This window comes from Azolla caroliniana, unplaced genomic scaffold, assembly GCF_043228905.1.
Source record: "Azolla caroliniana isolate FFs.n. ecotype wild unplaced genomic scaffold, voAzoCaro1.0.p SCAF_13, whole genome shotgun sequence".
NCBI classification, from domain to species: Eukaryota; Viridiplantae; Streptophyta; class Polypodiopsida; order Salviniales; family Salviniaceae; genus Azolla; species Azolla caroliniana.
In genome coordinates, this window is record NW_028230448.1 from 5,130,806 (window position 1) to 5,148,554 (window position 17,749).

The following is a 17,749-nucleotide window of genomic DNA, read 5'->3' on the forward strand; positions in this document are numbered from 1 at the left end:
ATAGAAGTCCCCAGAACTGGGAGAAGTCGGGTATGAGGTCGAAGTCGAGGGGGAGCCCTACCTGCTTCTATTGTGGGAAGCCGGGGCACTACCAAAAGAATTGTCGACACTTCCGGAAAGAGAAAGGGGGAGTTGATGGTGCAGAGCCGAAGAAGATTCTAGACAGAAAAGGCACCTCAACGGTCCCGACAAGTGAGGAGGAGATGCCGCTAATTAGCGAGAAAAATGAAGTGCATCTTGTTAGTGACGAAACGGCGTGGGTGGTCGACTACGGAGAGTTGTTCCACTGGACCCCAATTAGAAATGATTGTCATCATACATACTCGGGACCACGGTTTTGTGAAGATGGGGAATGATGGAGCATGCTGAATTGTCGGTATAGGAGATGTGTGTTTGTTAACTTCAACTGTGTGCAGACTGGTATTGAAAGATGATGAGGAATACGCGGAATAGTCTCCGGCATCAACCGAAGAGTGAATCACTTTGTGCAGTCGAACACAGAAGAAATGAAGAATGGAAGGTAAGTGCACAAACAGAAAGAAAAGAGAATACACAGGATATTAACGTGGAAAACCCTGAGAGGGAAAAACCACGGGAGTCCATAGGCTCCAAAGTATCACTATATCACAATGATTACAACAGTGACCTCGTGCTCACGATCATCGCCACAGGCGGCGGTTACAACAGAGGCGACGACCTCTCTATATCTCGAGCTCACTCACTCTCTCTCTCTCTCTCTCTCTACACGGTTGCTCTCTCACAATCGCGACAACGACAATGACAACCTATACACTAAGTTTGCCCTAAGTCATATTTATACTAAAATGACTTTTCGGCTATTTACAAATATAGCCCCGATGGACTCTTAGAAACATATTTACGAATATGTCCCTTCATCCGGTGAGCACTCCTCACCGGGCCTTCATCATCCGGCGCTTGCCGGGCACTCATCATCCGGTTCTCACCGGGTCTTCCGTTTCCGGGTACTCCTCATCCGGTTCTCATCGGGTTTTCCGTTGTCGGGTACTCCTCATCCGGTTCTCACCGGGTCTTCCGTTGTCGGGTACTCCACATCCGGTTTCGGCCTCGGACGAGTTTGCACATCAACACTGTTCTTCTCACTTCCCATCCGGCGGGACCTGTTTCCTAACAAAAGATGTGCGACATGTTTCAGAGGATAGATTGAATCTAATATCAGCCGGTCAGGTATATGATGAAGGCTACACTGGTAGTTTCCAGAATGGCATGCCAAAGTTCTACAAAGGAAGCCTAATTGTGGCACGAGCCCGGAAAACAAACACATTGTATCTGATGCATGCTTGATTATTCTGGGAGGAAGTAAATGTGGCAGCCGACACAACCGATGAGTTGTGGCACAAGAGGCTATGCCACATGAGTGAGAAGGGGATGGGGAAGCTTGCAGAGGATGACCTCATACCGGAGATAAAGAATGTGCATCTTGATAAGTGCACCGATTGCTTGGCCAACAAGCAGAACAAAAACTCCTTCTGATCCAGGCACCTGATGAGGAAGAAGATGCCTTTGGAACTTGTGCATACGGATGTATGCTATGTGAACACGAAATCTCATGTTGGTTCACAATATTTTGTGAACTTCATAGATGTTTGTACCCGGAAGTTGTGGGCTTCCGCATTGAAGACCAAGGACCATGTGTTGTCGGTTTTCAAGGAGTTCCAGATGAGGGCAGAAAGAGAGATCGGTCAGAAGCTAAAAGTGATTCTAGTGGATAACGGAGGAGAATACCAAGGGCAGGTCCAGGAGTATTGTCGGTCGAAGGGAATCCGGCTTGAATACACCGTGCCGAGGACGCCAGAACTTAACGGTCTGGATGAGAGAATGAACCCGACCATCATGGAGAGAGTCTGGAGCATGCTTGCACATGCAAAATGGTCCAAGACGTTTTGGGCTGAGGTGTTGATGACAACTGTTTACGTGATAAATAGATCACCCTCTGTACCCTTGGATGAAGATATTCCACAAAAGGTGTGCACTGGCAAAGATGTGTCGTACCGACATTTGAGGATGTTTGGTTGTCTTGCCTACGTGCATGTAGCGAAGGACCAGAGGGGCAAATTGGACCCAAAGACTTGGCCATGCATATTCCTGGGATACGGCGACGACGAGTTTGACTATTGGTTATGGGACTTAGCCGACAAGAAGGTCATCCAGAGCCGGGACATAGTCTTCATGGAGGAGAAGACAATTTTCGACTGGGAGAAGGAGAAGATGAGTGAATCCTCCTAGCCAGTTGGAAGTTGAATACTGACTAAAGAACAAGGGGAGCCGACAGGATACGGACAGGGAGTCGGATCGGCCGAAGGCCAGTCAGGAGCTGGACCCGAAGAGGAAAAAGTAATCGACTCCTTGGATGACGATCTAGCCGAAGGAGAAGAGGAAGGACCTAGCGAGTCAACTAAGGAAAATAGAGGTAGGAGATACCCTCTGCGAGAGAGAAACCCCCCCCCTGAGATTTCCAAATAAAGAGTACATACTACTTACCGATGAGGGGGAGCCGAAAAACTTCGAGGAAGAAAAGAGGGACACCCATACTATAGAGTGGTTAACTGCCATGCAGAATGAGATGGACTCCATGTATGAGAATCACATATGAGTTGACGGAGTTACCGAAAGGAAAGAGAGCGCTACAGAACAAGTGGCTGTATAAATTGAAACCGGGAGATGGTGGAAATCCACCAAGGTACAAAGCCCGCATTGTGGTGAAGGGTTTCCAATTGAATAAAGGAGTGGATTTTGACGAGATTTTTGCCCCAGTGGTGAATATGGCATCCATTAAGATGGTGCTGCGCATAACGGCCAATATGAACCTTGAAGTCGAGCAGATGGATGTCAAGACAACCTTTTTGCATGGAGATCTTGAAGAGGAAATATATAAGCAGCAACCAGAAGTATTTGTCACAAAGGGGAAGGAGAACCTGGTATGCTGGTTGAGGAAGAGTCTTTATGGTGTTGTGGAGATTTCTAGAAACGGTGAGAAAATCGAGTGGAATGGGCAGGAACGGGGATGTGCAATGATATGCACATGGACATAAGAAAATGTAAATAGGGATAAAAGGTTGAAGGAAATGACGATCAAGGCATGTGGGATCAACGTGCAAGGCACTCTCCCATGGGTGTGCCATAATGGGTTACCGTACGAGATGTACGGAGAGCGACGATGGAATGTTATAATGTTGTTTATGTGTATGTGTAAATGTGTAAGTGTAATTGTGAGTGTGAGTAATTAATTATGTATGTGTGCATGTGAACGGATACGAGGAGGTGTGAGTGAGTGATTGGTGTGAATGTCTAAGGGGGCTTGCACCCCTATTTATCTACCCTTTTGTAACTATTTAACCCCTTATGGGGAATGAATGAATGATAATATGAACATTTCTCTCTCAATTTCTTGCTCTTCTCATCTCTCTTTCTCTCTCTCTTCCTTCTCCTTTACGTTGAACCCCTTGGGAGGGGGGTGGAGCCATTCTAAGCACCATCCCCCACCCCACAATGTTTCTCAATGTTTACTAATCTCGCCATCACCCCGCAATGCTCGTCATCGCACCCATCATTATCATCATGCTATCATAATTATCATTAACTGACGTGAACTCTCGTTCCTTATACGCAACACTCGGCCACAACCAAGCTTAGAATCATACACAGAAAATAACGGGAAATAAAAGCACGACACGAAGAAGAAAAGAGTATAGACGATGTTTACGTGGAAAACCCAAAGAGGGAAAAACCACGGCAGCCCACGGGCTGCAAACTATCACTATGTTAGAATGTACAACAGTGAATTCACGAAGGCAACGACCTCGTGCTCACGATCTTCGCCACAGGCGGCGGTTACAACAGAGGCAACGACCTCTTTCTCTCTCTCTCTCTGTACACAGTTACGCGCTCTCTCTTTTCTTGCACCAACAAGAAATGACAACACACACTAAAAGTTTGCCCTAAGTCATATTTATACTAATATGACTTTTCGGCTTTTTACAAATATAGCCACAATAGACTCTCAGAAACATATTTACGAATATGTCCCTTCATCCGGTGAGCACTCCTCACCGGGTCTGCACCATCCGGCTCTCCGTAGCCGGGTATTCCTCATCCGGTTCTCACTGGGTCTGCACCATTCGGCTCTCCGTAGCCGGGTACTCCTCATCTGGTTCTCACCGGATCTGCACCATCCGGCTCTCCGTAGCCGGGTACTCCTCATCCGGTTCTCACCGGATCTGCACCATCCGGCTCTCCGTAGCCGGGTACTCCTCATCCGGTTCTCACCGGGTCTGCACCATCCGACTCTCCGTAGTCGGGTACTCCTCATCCGGTTTTGTTCATCGGCACTGTTCTTCTCCCTTCCCATCTGGAGGGACCTGTCCCCCAACATTAACCGTAACCATAAAACCTATAACACCAATCAGGAGATGAATGGAAGACAACTTTCTGCATCCGATATGGGCACTTTGAGTATACAGTTATGCCATTCGGCCTCACCAATGTGCCAACAATCTTTTAGCACATGGCAAACAATATATTCCAAGATCTTTTGGAAATCTGTTTGATCATCTACTTGGATGATCTGCTAGTTTATTCAAAGACACAAGAGGAACATGATTCTCATGTACTATTAGTAAGGTGACTACGAGAACATGGTCTTTATGCAAAACTAGAAAAGTGTAGTATTGACTGTAACCAGGTGGAATTTTTAGGCTATGTCATGTCCTTAGAAGACATCTCTATGGATCCAACTAAAGTCCAAATTGTGTTAGAGTGGCAGACTCCACGTTTGTTGCGAGATGTGTAATGCTTTTTAGGATTCACAAATTTCTATCACAAGTTTATACAGGACTACTAAAAGCTTATTTTGCCGCTCACACAACTTACAAAGAAAGGGCAATCGTTTGTTTGGACTAAGGAAGTAGACACAACTTTTAAGGGTCTCAAGAAAGCATTTACATTGGCTCCTGTTCTAGCCCATGTTGATTCACAAAAACCATTTATCATTGAGGCAGACACGTCAGATTTCGCCCTCGTTAGTATTTTGTCACAACAAGGCAACGATGAGAAGCTACATCTTGTGGTTTTTCCTCTCACACAAATTTGACACCCCCGAAATCAACTACGAGATACATGACAAGGAGCTATTAGCAATAGTGGACTCGTTTGCACAATGGAGGCATTTTTTAGAAGGATATCCTGATCAAGTTATTGTATTCAGTGATCAAAAGAATCTTGCCTACTTCTAGAATGCTTATGTATTAAATAGACGACAAGCTCAATGGGCCTAGTTCCTCACTCGTTTCGACTTTGAGATTACATATTGTCTGGGCAAGCAACAGGGGAAGGCAGATGCATTATTACGACGCTCATATCTAGCTCCTCATCCTGGAGATCCGGCCTTTGACAATCAAAAGCAAGTAATCCTAGGACTGCACGATTTCAAGCAACATGGGTTTTTGATACTCCATTCGATTCCCGCATTATCGATACCATACATGAAGATTTGAAGACAGATGTTTTCACTCAAGCTGTTCTAGATAAAATCGATCCCTCTCAGGCATCTTATTCACGGTCACAACAACTAGGTATGGATTATTGACAATTTGAATGTCATGATGGATTACTCTTCTTTAAGAAAGTTTTGTATGTTCCCAATGGTTCCTGTCGCCTTTGAATAGTACAAAATTGTCATGACACATACACAACCGGACATTTTGATAGTACTAAAACGTTGGATTTAGTAGAACTATAATTTTGGTGGCCTCATTTGCAAAGTTTTGTCGAAGACTGTTGAGCGGACAAGATCAACCGGATCTGGATCGGTATCCGAAACGGAGTACCGGACAGGGTATTTGGATCGGTATTCGGAACCAAGAGACGGATCGGATTGTAACCGATAGGCCGTTAGAGGCCTACAATCTTAGCCTAGTACATAGGCATATTCCTTGGAGTTAGTGTCAATCGCTCGTATGAGCATTGAAGTACTTGTCAATACTTCTGTCAGTTGTTTTAAGGACTTGTATAAAAAGTGTTCAGTAGGACCTTGAAATCGGCTAATGAAAAGTTACGCCGGTCAAGCCACCAGAAGAACCTCGTCAAACGGTATGGGTATAATGAGTACATGATGAAAGTGGCAAAAGTACGTGAGCCAAAGAGCTATGCAGAAACGACAAAGGAGGCACAATGGCGTGCCGCAATGGAGAAAGAGATACGAGCACTCGATGTTGATGGAATATGCGTGGAAACGTAGGTATGTGTATATGAGGACTTGTCGTATGTGTTCAACAAACTACACAGAATGGAGGCAAGAAGATACAACAGAATATAAACATGGTTTAAGCTTTAATGGAAGCTTTGTTATTCCGTTCTCTCTCTCTCTCTCTCTCTCTCTCTCTCTCAAAGACGCTATGTGACGGGAACTCAAGGCTCCTTATGCACAACGCTCGGCCACAACCGAGCTTAGGATCATACACAGAAAACGGGAAGCAAATGCACGCGACACAAAAGAGAGAAAAGGTACACAGAATGTTTACGTGGAAAACCCAAAGAGGGAAAAACCACGGCAACCCACATGCTGCAAACTATCACTATGTTGGAATGTACAAAACAGTGAGTTCACGGAGGCAACGACCTCGTACTCACGATCTTCGCCACAGGCGGCGGTTACAACAGAGGCAGCGACCTCTTTCTCTCTCTCTCTCTCTCTCTCTGTACACTGTTACGTGCTCTCTCTTCTTCTTGCACCAACAAGAAAATGACCACAACTAAAAGTTTTCCCTAAGTCTTATTTATACTAATATGACTTTTTGGCTATTTACAAATATAGTCTCGATGGACTCTCAGAAACATATTTACGAATATGTCTCTTCATCCGGTTCTCACCGGGTCTGTACCATCCGGCTCTCCGTAGCCGGGTACTCCTCATCTGGTTCATACCGGGTCTGCACCATCCGGCTCTCCGTAGCCGGGTACTCCTCATCCGGTTCATATCGGGTCTGCACCATCCGGCTCTCCGTAGTCGGGTACTCCTCATCCGGTTCATACCGGGTTTGCACCATCCGGCTCTCCGTAGCCGGGTACTCCTCATCCGGTTCATACCGGGTCTGCACCATCTGGCTCTCCGTAGCCGGGTACTCCTCATATGGTTTCGGCCTCGGCCGAGCTTGTTCATCGGCACTGTTCTTCTCCCTTCCCATCCGGAGGGACCTGTCTCCCAACAAACTCCCCCTTCACTCCGGCATGGGGTGTCTTGCCAGTCCGATCCTCTTCCAGCATGCGTTCAGCTTGTCGGGTGTCAGCACTTTGGTCAGCATTTCTGACCCGTTCTCGGCCGTGTGGATCTTCGTCAGTGCGAACTCCTGGTCATCTACTCTTTCCCGGATCCAGTGATATCTTCACTGGATATGCTTCGTCCGAGAATGGTAGGCCGCATTCTTAGCAAGGTGGATGGCACTTTGACTGTCGCAGTAGAGTCGGTATTCCTCTTGCCAGATACCGAGCTCTCCGATGAAGTCCTTCATCCATAATATTTCCTTACCGGCTTCCACAGCCGCCATGTACTCCGCCTCTGTGGTTGACAATGCAACCGTCTTCTGCAGCCTCGACTGCCACGAAACAGCTCCCCCTGCATATGTCATTACATACCCGGATGTAGACCGGCTGGAATCCACATCAGCCGACATGTCCGAATCGGTAAAACCGTCAAGTTGAGGTTTCCCGGAGCCGAATCGGAGACACATGTTTGAAGTGCCCTTCAAATACCGAAGTATCCATTTGACCGCGTTCCAGTGATCCTTGCCGGGATTGCTCATGAACCGGCTCACCACTCCGACTGCGTATCCTATATCCGGTCGGGTACACACCATTGCGTACATCAAGCTCTCGACGGCAGAGGCATATGGAATCTTCATCATATCCGCCTTCTCTGCTTTCGTCTTCGGGCTCTGCTTACCGGATAGCTTGCAGTTTGCCGAAAGTGTCGATCCGACCGGTTTCGCTTCTGACATGTTGAACCTGTGAAGCACCTTTGTCACGTACTTCTCCTGTGACAGCCATAATTGCTTCTTTGACTGGTCCCGAATGATATGCATCCCCAACATCTGTCTTGCCGGACCCAAGTCTTTCATTGAGAAGGTCCGGTTGAGAGCCTTCTTCAGCATCCGTATTTTGACTTGGTCACGTCCAACGATCAACATGTCATCCACGTACAGGAGGAGTATCAAGAAGTCGCCTCCTTCGAACTTCTTCACAAACACGCAGTGATCGGCCTGCATCTTGTAGTACCCTTGATCGGTCATGAAGGAATCGAACTTCCGGTACCATTGTCGGGGAGCCTGCTTTAGTCCGTACAGGCTCTTCTTCAGCCGGCATACCAGGTGCTCCTTCCCTTTCTCCTCAAATCCTTTTGGTTGCTGCATGTAGATCTCCTCTTCGAGGTCGCCGTGAAGGAATGTCGTCTTCACGTCCAGCTGCTCTACGTCAAGGTCCATGCTTGCCGCTATACTCAGCATCGTCCGGATGGAGGTCATCTTTACTACCGGGGCAAATATCTCGTCGAAGTCCACGCCCTTCTTCTGCTGGAACCCCTTCACCACGATCCTGGCTTTGTATCTTGGGGGGTTGCCGGCATCTCCCGGTTTCAACTTGTACACCCACTTGTTTCGGAGTGCCCGCTTTCCTTTCGGCAACTCCACCAATTCGTACGTATGGTTCTCATGCAGGGAATCCATCTCATCCTGCATGGCACTTAACCATTTTCGGCTGTGGGTGTCATCCTTCGCTTCTTTGAAGCTTTCCGGCTCCCCCTCATCGGTTAGCAGAACATGCTCTGCATCCGGAAATCTCTGGGGGGCCCTTCTCTCTCTGAGAGGATATCTCCGTCTTTGGGCTTCGGTAGCCGGCTCTTCCATTTGCTCTTCATCCGAATCCGATTCGGGGTCTAGGCCGGTTCCGGTCTCAAATTCCTCTACTTCTTGTTCTGCCGGTTCGGTATCCTCACCGTATCCGGCTGGTTCTTCGAGTGCTAACCGGTCTCTCGCCGGTTGGGTCTGCTCATCGTAGAGTCGATCCTTACCGGTCGACTCGGAGTTCATTATCTTCTTCTCCGACTCCCAGTCGGCGAGCGTCTTGTCCTCCATGAAGATAATATCTCGACTCCGGAATACCTTCTTGTCGACCGGGTCCCACACTCGGTAGTCGAACTCATCGTCACCGTAACCGAGGAATATGCATGGCCGGGTCTTTGGATCTAACTTTCCTCTCCGGTCCTTTGCTACATGCACGTACGCGAGACACCCGAATACCTTCAGATGCCGGTAGGATACTTCCTTGCCGGTCCATACTCTCTGTGGCGTGTCTCCGTCCAAGGGTACTGAGGGTGATCTATTTATCACATATGTCGCCGTCGACAATGCCTCAACCCAAAACTTCTTGGGTAGTCTTGCATGCGCTAGCATACTCTGAACCCTCTCCATTATGGTCCGGTTCATCCTCTTGGCCAGTCCATTTAGTTCCAGCGTCTTCGGCACGGTAAATTCGAGCCGAATTCCCTTCGAGCGACAGTACTCCTCAAACTGCCCCCGGTATTCACCTCCGTTATCTGCTCGAACCGCCTTCAGCTTCCGGCCGGTTTCTCTTTCCACTCTCGCGTGGAGCTCTTTGAAGACGGATAACACCTGATCCTTCGTCTTCAACGGTGTGGCCCACAGTTTCCGGCTGTGGTCATCTATGAACGTCACGAAGTACTGCGCTCCGGCATGTGACTTCGTGTCTACTTGACACACATCCGTATGCACCAACTCCAGTGGTGCATTACGTCTCATCGGTGGCCTTGGTCGGAAGGAGGTCCGGTTCTGCTTACTGGCCAGACAATCAGTGCACTTCTCTAAGTACACATTCTTCACTGGAATGAGGTTGTCGTCTGCAAGCCTCTTCATCCCCTTCTCGCTCATATGACACAGCCTCTTGTGCCACAGCTCACCGGCAGTGTCGGATGCCACGTTCACTTCCTCCGGGCACAACCGGGCATTCATCAGGTACAATGTGTTGACCTTCCGGGCCCGAGCCACAATCAGGCTCCCTTTGCTGAACTTCCTGACACCGTTCCGGATGCTACACGTGTAACCTTCATCATCTAGCCGACCGGCTGATATCAGGTTCAGACGAACCTCTGGAACGTGTCAGACATCCTTCAACAACAACTTGCATCCGGTTGGTGTTGACAGCCACACGTCTCCTATGCCGACAATTCGGCATGTACCTTCATTCCCCATCCGGACACAGCCGTGGTCACCGGCTGAGTAGGATGAGAAGCATTTCCGGTCTGGGGTAAGGTGGAACGATGCTCCGGAGTCTACCACCCAGGTCCTCTCGTCTCCGGCAAGGTTTATCTCACTCTCCTGGGTGATGAGCATAAACTCTTCTTCACTTGCCGCGATTGCCGTCGTTCCCTTCCGGTCCGTTCCCCTCCGGTCTTTAGCGTTCCGGTCCGGGGTCTGCTTCGAATCGGTACCATCGGTTTCCTTGTCTTTACGGAAATGCCGACAGTTCTTTTGGAAGTGACCCGGCTTGCCGCAATAGAAGCAAGTGGGCCTCCCCCTTGACTTTGACCGTGTTCCCGACTTCTCCCGGTTCTGAGGACTATGGTTTCTATGTCTTCCGCGTTCCGATTCGGTAAGGAGCGCTTTGGAGTCGGAGCTCGTATCTTTGTCTTTCCGACGCGCCTCCTCATCTAGCAGGCTCGACTTCACTCTTGCTAGGGATAACCGTTTTCTTTCCGGCCCGGCGTTGCCCAAAGTGACAACCAACGTCTCCCAGCTATCCGGGAGGGAGCCAAGCAGGAGTAGCGCTAGTACCTCATCGGCGAGAGGTACTTCCAATGACGTTGCCTGGTGTATCAGCCCCTGGAAGGCATTCATATGCTCCGCCATGCTAGAGCCATCTTGGTACAGGAGTCTTACTAGCTTCCGGAATACCGAAACCTGATTAACAACATTTTTGTTTTGAAACATTATGCCGATCTTCTCCCAGAGCTCATGAGCCTTGCTCTCTTCATTGAAGTTGTTGTACAGGCTCATGTCGATGAAGCACCATATGTACGCCGTTGTCTTCATGTGCATCACCTCCCATATCGCGGCGTCGATTTTGTGAGGTCTCTTGTCCCCGAACTGAACCGGCATCCAGAGGTCTTTAACCACGAGCATGTCCCTCATCTTCGATTTCCATACCGAATAGTTGGAGCCGGTGAGCTTGAACATGCCGCCAAACGATTTGTCCATATTTTTGTGTCGTTTCGCTATGATACCACTTGATGGGAACTCAAGGCTCCTTATGCACAACGCTCGGCCACAACTGAGCTTAGGATCATACACAGAAAACGGGAAGCAAATGCACGCAACACAAAGGAGAGAAAAGGTACACAGAATGTTTACGTGGAAAACCCAAAGAGGGAAAAACCACGGCAGCCCACACGCTGCAAACTATCACTATGTTGGAATGTACAAAACAGTGAGTTCACGGAGGCAACGACCTTGTACTCACGATCTTCGCCACAGGCGGCGGTTACAACAGAGGCAACGACCTCTTTCTCTCTCTCTCTCTCTCTGTACACTGTTACGTGCTCTCTCTTCTTCTTGCACCAACAAGAAAATGACCACAACTAAAAGTTTTCCCTAAGTCATATTTATACTAATATGACTTTTTGGCTATTTACAAATATAGTCTCGATGGACTCTCAGAAACATATTTACGAATATGTCTCTTCATCCGGTTCTCACCGGGTCTGTACCATCCGGCTCTCCGTAGCCGGGTACTCCTCATCCGGTTCATACCGGGTCTGCACCATCCGGCTCTCCGTAGCCGGGTACTCCTCATCCGGTTCATACCGGGTCTGCACCATCCGGCTCTCCGTAGCCGGAAACTCCTCATCCGGTTCATACCGGGTTTGCACCATCCGGCTCTCCATAGCCGGGTACTCCTCATCCGGTTCATACCGGGTCTGCACCATCCGGCTCTCCGTAGCCAGGTACTCCTCATACGGTTTCGGCCTCGGCCGAGCTTGTTCATCAGCACTGTTCTCCTCCCTTCCCATCCGGAGGGACCTGTCTCCCAACACTATGCAAAATGATCAAGAAGGTGAAGCACCTTTCCAATGTTAGGTTATCGCTTATATACTAAGCCCTAACTCTTTGGACGAGTTCACACTCAGATACAAAGTGGAAGGAGTCAGCTTTTTATGCCAACAAACTCCCCATAAAAGGACTACTCTTTCCTGCATGTACAAGTATTTGGGGTTATCTCCCTCGTAAAACTAGATTACAAAATTAATCTGAATTTATATTTACAAGTCAGTCGGCATGTGGCTGAGTCAACAGAGATGTGTTCAATGTCTAGCCTGGTTTAACTAGTTAGTCAGATTGACTTGTCTGAGTCGATCGGTTCAATATACCTTCTGCTCCTCGTTCGTCCTTCTTCTGCTCAGTCGCTTGTCACAGTCCCATCTTTGTCCTTAGTGTTCTGAAGTGTTGATTTGGGAGTGGCTTCGTCAGGCAATCGACGATATTCACCTCAGTGTCGATCTTCCGGACTTCGAGCTATATCTCGGCTGTGAGCTCCCGGATGTGATGATACTGCACCTCAATATGCTTTGTCTTCGCGTGATAGACAAGATTGTTGATGAGGTGAATTGATAGAAACCACTTGATGATGATGCTTTGTCAAGCTAGGGCCTTGATAGAAACCACTTGATTGACTATTCCTCGACTTTTATTGTTGTCGGTCTTCCCTCTTTCTCGGTCGACTAGTGTTTTGACCAGTTCTTTCGGCTTGTTCTTTCGCTCGACTGGTTCGTCTGATCGACTCAGTCGAGTGGCGGGCTTTTGCCAATTCATCGATGGTGATTCCCATCGATTTTTGCCAAATGTCCTCACTGAGGACTTCTCCGATCGTTTCTTCTAGATTTAGCTTTGGACAGATAATGGCGAATGTGGTGCAGAATACCTCCCAACTCGCCGGCAAGCCCGAAAGGAGGGCAAGGGCTTTAACTTATTCTTCAAAGTTATTGGGAGGAGAGCTCTAACAACACCTGACCGAAGGTGCTGATGTGGGAGGTCACTAGATCCATCTCTCTCATCTTCGTTTTGAACAACTATCAAATTAATATGAGCTTCGACAAGGGAAACTTTTTCTCATAGAAGGCTTGAAGTTTCTCCCACAAAGAGAATCTTGTTGTCTCCTTGGCCATGCTGAAATAGACATTCTCAACCAGGTGCATCCGGGCAGCCGATCATGCGATTTCGTCCATAGATCTCCACTCTTCAGTAGACATCGAAGTTGGTTTGTCACTCTAGCGAATCGCTTCGACCTATGTCAGATTATGAGCACGTCTTGCATCATTTCTTTCCATATTGCGAAGTACTTCGCGTTGAACTTCCGGATTTCCACATTTGTGCCAAACTGTGTCACCATTTTCTGGAAAGTAGATGTTGCTGGCCTGGTCTTTTCTTTTAGTTGGCTAGCGTCTCTTCTCAGTTTTCAGTTGTTTCTTGCTACCGAACAACAAGGTTGCTCTAATACCACTTGTTGAATATGATATGCAGAAGTATAAGTGAGCACCTACCAGAAGATGTGAACAAACAACACAGATAGAATATAGATATACAAGAAGGTAGAAGCTAAGATAGACACGATTTGGCCCAAATGGAGGAGGCTTTGTTATTCTCTTCTGTAAAACTCTCTCTCTCTCTCTCTACAATGTTACAGTTGGGCTTATATATACAAAACCCTAACTTAAAGACGTGTTCACACTTAGGATACAAAGTCGAAGGAGTCGGCCTTTTATGCCAACACATGATCCATACTAGGATCATGTGGTTACTAGCACATCTATGTCATCAACTAAAATTTCACTTGAACTACTTTTACTAAATACTCGCAATAAGTTCTCTATTTTCCTTTTTTAATCATGCACTCCTTATATTGACATAACTCATACTAGGGAAAGCAAATTATACAACATTTCAAATTAATTTCCTATATTTAAAGAAGGTTACAACTCAAAACATTAATAGTACAATATTCACACTACCCGGTTGTACATGATGGATGTTGAAGTTGTCCCCAAGTATTTAGTATAGTGTTTGTGCTGGAAAACCATATTGATTGCATACTAACCCATTAAGTGTGCCTTAGAAATAATTTAAACAAAACTAGCTCTCTAATTATGACATATGTATTTTTTCAAGTAGTTCAAAACATTTTTGTTCACCTCAAGCCCTAAAAACACTCACTAAGAAATGGCCACCATAGTTCTAATAATTTCCTCAATATAAATTTTGTGCAATAACATAGCCATGATTCTATTATATCACAAAACATGTTGAGCTTCATGCCCATGCCAATAGCCATTGCAATGATCCTAAGGTTTCTAACATCCTTTTAATATTGTACTAAAGGCATAAGAAATAATAAGCACGAAAAGAATATGTTGACAACATATATGTAGTGGCCTCAATGGGTATCTTAATGTTAGTCTTAATGTAGGAATTTCTTGATGTGTCTTAGTGTTCCATCTCTCTCTACATCATCTTCTAAGGGACCCACATGAGTTGACCCTATAACCTAGTTAGTATTTTTGTTCAAGGAAGAGTACTTATTCTCCTATCTTGTCATATCATTGAATTGTTTGATGATGTTATTGAGCATGTCTTGAAATATTATATAATTCACTTTATGTGGACCTCAAACGAAAATATTTAGGTCAACATTGCCCCTTTCCATCCTCAAAACAATGTAATTATTCATAGAACATCTAATAATGCTACATGTCATATCACATCTTGTATGCTACTTGGTTTAAATTAATACTCGCTCTATTGTAATGCATGTTCCTAGGTCTATGCTTCTTAGGCTTAACAATTAAAGAGCCTCCATTTGCTCTTAAGTCTACCCAAAGGGCACCACATAAATTATTTAGTAGTATGGTTATTTTTCTTAGCAAATATAATAGTTTCTAAATTCGTTGTTGAGTATCTATGCAACGATTTCAATCATTTAATGGAAATTGTCTTCCTTGTTCTTCCTCTAGTCACATGTTTTGCCTCATGGTCCATTTTAGCCTCTTTAAAGACATTGTTACCCATAGGAGTGTACAGGGTGGTATAAGGGTAAAACATGATAAAGGGGTTGTTGTATATGTGTAATGTATATGACTGTGAGTGAACACATGCACAATTATGTGCATGTTTACAAGAATGCAACGGTCTTTTTTGTAACGGTCATATTATGTAACCGTTATATGATGTACTATATAAACCCCACTATGGTTCATGTAATGAATATAGAACTTTTCCCTCTCATTTCAGTGTCTCATTGTTTCTCTCTCTCTTTCTCTCTCTCTCTCTCTCATGTGAACCCCCTTGGGGGGGGGTGGAGTCGTTCTTGGCTCCACCCCCCACTCATAAACATACATTCCTATTTCGTTCTTTCATTCTAACATGTAACGATTTCTATCACTTACTTTCTCACTCCTCTTCCATATTATATCATTTACTAATTTCCCTTTTGCCAACCTTACTAATGCTTAGGTTACCAAATTTTATTGCCTTGTTATTATTTCCATTATTGTTTACTTCCATTACAATGTAATCAACTTGTGTGTTTCATCGATGTTGCACCTACGTTGCACCGATTCCACTTGAAATTAGTTGTACTTCTTTTTTTAATAATTTATTTAGGGCAAAAACGTGGTCATAATGTTACTTTATCAAAGGGACTCCAATGAGGTTACACCTACTAGCATGAATCACATACTTTTGTTAACATTATATGTTACAAATTGTTTATGTAATTTCATGGATACATTCATAGATTGGCACATGCGTCATATTCGTCATATTCTCCATGCGTCATATTCGTCATATTCGAGAATACGAAATGGCCCCAAGAATATTATAAAACCATTAGTTTTACAAAATAAATATACAAAATATTTATTTATTCATTTTTATATTTAAATAAATTTAATTAACTAAAATAAGAACAATCATTCATTAATAGATTATAAAAATATGATTAGTATTAACTCTCCTTTATAGTGTCAAATAAAAAATGGAGAAGTTTATAAATGTTACCACCACCAACACGAAGTAACTAAAAAAACCATGGTTTAATTAACGTAATAATTACACAAACTCCATAAGTACTAACTCCCAAAATTGGGGTCTGCCCTCCTAGAAAAATAGGCTTCTATTAAATAGGACTCATTGGAATGTCAAACGTTCACTAATTGAACCGTTTGCACTTCCAAGGTTCTTTATTTCTAGCAGTTTCTATATTTTAGGATACTTAACGGATGTAACACTCTCCCGCTAGGGATGAGAGTTTTGACCACGAAACTAAGGCCCCTGTTTTAACTATGGTTTAGTGGCTCCATTAACCACTCAAAACCTGCTTGCCGTAGCGCCTCCTTAGTAACCCACGAAGCTTCTACCAATGATGGCCCCTGCCACTTGATCAAGTAGCATTTTCTCCCTCTACGAACTTGTGCTTTTAATATAGCCTTTGATTCGTAAGGCATGTTATTGGCTGCCTCACGACCCCATGTTTCATCTGTATGAAAACGGTTTAGTAGACTGACATGAAAAACATCGTGGATTTTGGAGGTTGTAGGTAATTGTAATTTGTAGGAGACGTTGTTGATCTGTTTTATTATCTTGTATGGGCTGTAGTATTTGTGATTGAACTTCGGTGTGAGACCTTGAGGTAATGGCCAATTAGCCGCACTGACTAATACTAAGTCTCCTGGAAAAAACTCCACATGTTCACGTTTCTTGTTGATCTGATTTATCATCTGGGATTTTGTCTTAGTCAAATGCACTTCTGTTGCTTGCATTCTCTCTTTCCATTCTTCTAAAACCTTGCCTACATCTAGCTCTTCTACCTGTGTTTTGCTTGTATTATGCAATAAGGCAATTGGTGTGAGTACTTCTTTGCACGAACTCAAATGGAGAGAAACCTGCTGATGAGTGGATAGCTGCGTTGTAGCAGAACTCAAGCATGTCAACATGCTCCACCCAATCTGACTGATCTGCCTTGATGTAACAACGAATATAATCTTCGATGCCTTGATTCAGCCGCTCAATCTGTCCATCGGTTTGAGGATGTGCCGATGTTGACATACGAAGTTGCGTGCCCAAAATCTTGAACAACTCTTGCCAAAATCCGCTCGTGAACCTAGGATCCCTGTCAGACATGATGATTTCTGGTAATCCATGATAATTAAAAATATATTTGAAAAACAATTGAGCTACTTGATTGGATGTCAAAGGCGGCTTTGCAGGTATGAAATGAGCTTGTTTTGAGAAGAAATCCACAACCACCATTAACGTATTGTAACCTTTGGAGGGAGGCAAATCAACAATAAAGTCCATACTAATTACATCCCATGGGCGAGACAAAATCGACATCTGTTGGAGTAGACTGAAAGCTTTACCTCACCTTGCCTTCACTGTTTGGCAGACTTTGCATGAGCATACATACTCAATAATTTCCTTCTCCATTTTAGGCCATACGAAGTACTTTTTTGCAACCTTTAGTGTTCGTTTTTTTCCTCCATGCCCAACCATGTGGCAATCGTGTACTTCACATAGTATTTTGGCCTTTAGTTGTATATTATTAGGAATTACTACCTTATCTTCACTCCATAATAGCCCATCATGGAACTTGTATA